General features: G+C 37.2%; 1 long non-coding RNA gene across 1 annotated transcript in view; it reads left to right on the forward strand.

The window, feature by feature from the left end:
• Positions 1-548: 548 nt before the first annotated feature.
• Positions 549-3,713, forward strand: part of LOC118479480 — a 4,850-nt gene continuing 1,685 nt past the window's right edge. The window contains exons 1-3 of the long non-coding RNA XR_004859670.1: positions 549-1,591; positions 2,593-2,680; positions 3,604-3,713. The exon at positions 3,604-3,713 is cut by the window's right edge and continues 1,685 nt beyond it. This is a non-coding gene — a long non-coding RNA (uncharacterized LOC118479480). The remainder of the gene's footprint in view (positions 1,592-2,592; positions 2,681-3,603) is intronic.

Below are 3,713 nucleotides of genomic sequence, written 5' to 3' on the forward strand. Positions count from 1 at the left end.
AAAAGCATGGTGGATACGCCGCTGGTACTTCCTATATATAAGTGCGTTTAACACATTATATATCGTTACGTTTGTGATAACCGGTGATTTACGGCTCTTAATTACGTAATTAAACCGATAATAAATAGTGTTTACGACGCAAATTAACTTAATTAGGGCCTCAGTAAGCTTAGGAACGCTTATGTGGTTCTACAGTGCGCGTGTGACAATCTGCGGAGATACTGTTGGAAATTTAACGGTAATAAACTGAAACCGTATGAAATACTGACAACGCCGACAATTATGGATGTTACACGAATATTTTTATACTTTCGACACTTATGGAATTTGGGTCGCGATATCGGGACTCGTAGGAATTACGGGCCACTTACACGTGAGATGGGCTTGTGGGCCCTGGGCCCAAGCGCAAAACCCACAAGCCTAAACCTACACCTAATATATTAAATCTTGTCAAGATGTTAAAGATCTCTAAAAAATCTACTGAAAATCTCTATAAAATCGTTACTAGATTTAGAAAATCCACTTAAGATTTACAAAATCTCCCAAGATCTCTTTAAGATCATAGCACCTCTATATAATACCCATAACCCACCACAAGCCAAACACCCATCCCCTTTGTCTGCAATCTATAAACACACACAAGAAATGTCTTTCCTCTCTCTCTCGGTTATATATCAGACCACACACACAAACACCCCAAACACTCCATCTTCTTCTTAAAACCAATCACCCACACCTTCACTATAAACACCACATATACAACCGAACAACTTCTCTAAATCTCCTTCCTTAAGTCCGGTGACCGGAATAAAGCTCCGCCTGCAACACCCCCCTCTCTCGATTACCGGCCGGCCACCACCATTTCGGTGGCGGCGGACTTGAGCTGCGACAACCCCACCACCACAGGCGGCGGCGCTGTGGTGGGTGGTGCCAGACGACGAAGAAAGACATAGCAGAAGAGAGAGAGACCGGGATGAGGAGAGAGAGAGAAAGAGAGACGAGTCGGAGAGAGAGAGAGTGACGGAGATGAGGAGCGGCGCCGCCGCTCACGGCGGCGGCAGTGGCGGCGTGGTGGTGGTCCTTCTGGTCCGATAAGCATTCTGATCAGCAACCCAGCAGGTTCGACTTCTGATTTGTTTCGGGTTTGGTTTAGCTTCGGATGGGTTTAGGTGTGGTTCGATCCAGACACGGGTGACGACATAGAAGATGATTATGTTCAGGATGAACATCAAATTTCTTTGGTTCATCTCAGATTTTTCTATGGATTGTTTTCGTTTTGCGGTTCGGGTCAACATCAGATTCATGTTCGTGTTTCGGGTGTTCGTTTCAGCTCAACGGTGGAGTGTTCGATTCGGGTCAGATCTAGTCAACGGCTCGGTCAACAGTCAAACTTGGTCAAACCTGGTCAAAGACAGGTTTGACTGGTTCGGGTCAACAGAAGTCAATGGTTCGGCTCGGGTCAAGCGGCTTGGTCAGACTCGGTTTTGGATTTGGTTGACTCGGTCAAACCAAGTCAACTCGGTTAACTGGTCAACTCAGTTCGGTTCGGTCATCGCAAGTCAAACTCAGTTAACAAACGGCACGAAGAATGGTAAAAATTTATAGCGGCACGCGTTAATAATGTTATTTTATATAGTTTTCGTTATTTACATAAACTCGAGCTCGGTTATTTACATAAACTCGAGCTCGGACCAAATTAAGTAGCGACTATTTATTTCTTTTGTTGGTACAATTGACGTAATTTGACATTTGGTGATTGAATTGTGTTGAATTTTGAAAAATAACGACAACTTGGTTGTCGGGGGCGTCTAAAAACAGAGGAAACTCTGCCCGTTTTTCTAGAAAATTCGTAAAAATAAAACGTGTTTTATTATATAACGAACTAGCCTATTCCAGTAATTTTTTTTTTTATAAAAACGACAATTTGGATATTATTTCGACAATGCTTTTATAAAATAAAACGTGAAATAATATTTTCAATTCTTTTATCACTTTCGACAATCCTTTCCAGTATCAAACAATACGAAATCTTTGCGTAAAAATAAATATAGTTTATATTTATTTCAAAAATCGAACAATACGAAATTGTTTCATAAAACAAATATAGCTATATATTTGTTTCAAATAGCATACAACACGACCTCTTTTTATAAAAATAAATATAGTTTATATATTTATTTCAAATATCACACGACTCGAGTTTGTTTTATAAAAATAAATATAGGTTTTATATTTATTTCAAATATCGTATCATACGAATGTTCCTATTTACACAACGACTTCTCAAGACGACTAACAGGATTCTACCAAAATATTTATATATTTTTATATAAATATATATATATATATATATATATATATATATATATATATATATATATATATATATATTTTAAATCCCTCGAGGACTAAGTCTTTCCAAGACTTATTAGTTTTACCGACAATAAACGAGACTTAACGAGTATAACTTAATCATTTTTGTTAAGTTAACAATTCACCGTCAAATCGTTCAGTTGACGATTCGGTAGAGCTCGGTGACACGTAGATTAGTTACCGCTTTTATTTAGAAACTTATAAGATATTCCATGTTAGGAATATTGTAGAACGCACGCTAGCGAGTCTCGTCTTGGAAACGACATCATGAAGTCGTATATAGCTAGCTTAGCACAGGAATATTCAGGTGAGTTCATAACCCCATCTTTTACGGTTTTACATTTTTCTAAATGTTTTCGGGGTGGAAAGACATGCACTTTTTACAAAGCATACATGAATTACATATTTCTAAACCATTTTACAAGCAAGTTTTAACTGACACAAATGGTTTACGAAAAGCTTATGTTTTATACCGGTTTTTCAAACAAGCATATTTTTCGAAATATGCATACACACGAATTCTAGTTTTCTAAAATACGGGAAAATACAAGTACCAAGAGGTACCTTAAACGGAGAAATGATACGAGAAATGATACATGATACGAGAAATCGTGTCACGAATAGGGTACTATAAGCACCATTAATCAACAATATACCTAGACCGCAGAACAAAAGGTTAGATCTAACGGGTTTCGGGGAGCCACACTCTTGGTGAGAAAGAGTACCAAGCAGTGCTTTTGTGTCTCAGCATATGCCAACTAGAAAAATGCCTAAGGTCTGGTTGCTTCCTATGTCGTGTCACACGTTAATGGCCTTGCAACCCATTAACAACAAGATATATACAGAAATACTTGATACAAAAATACTTGATTTATACAGGAATAGTTGATTCATACAGGAATACTTGATTTACACAAGAATTCTTGATTTGTACGAGAATACTTAATTTACACAAGAATACTTGATTTGTACGAGAATACTTGATTTATACAAGAATACTTGATTTACACAAGAATACTTGATTTGTACGAGAATACTTGATTTATACAAGATACATACCATGTTTTCATTCAAAGTTTCCATACAACATGACAAGAAAATGATTTTAAATTCGTTTTCTCAACCATATTTCAAAAACCGGTTATTCAAAAAGATTTATTTCAAATCTTTTACAAACAAACTATGAACTCGCTCAACTTTATGTTGATTTTTCGCATGTTTCTTTCTCAGGTTGCATTTCTAAAACAAGGTACAGTTGGAATAGAACCATTGGAGATACGAGTAATTAGTGGCGTTCGCATTCTAAAAGTCTTAGCTTATTTGCTTCCGCTGTGCAATGA

Source organism: Helianthus annuus, chromosome 6, assembly GCF_002127325.2.
Source record: "Helianthus annuus cultivar XRQ/B chromosome 6, HanXRQr2.0-SUNRISE, whole genome shotgun sequence".
Taxonomy (NCBI): domain Eukaryota; kingdom Viridiplantae; phylum Streptophyta; class Magnoliopsida; order Asterales; family Asteraceae; genus Helianthus; species Helianthus annuus.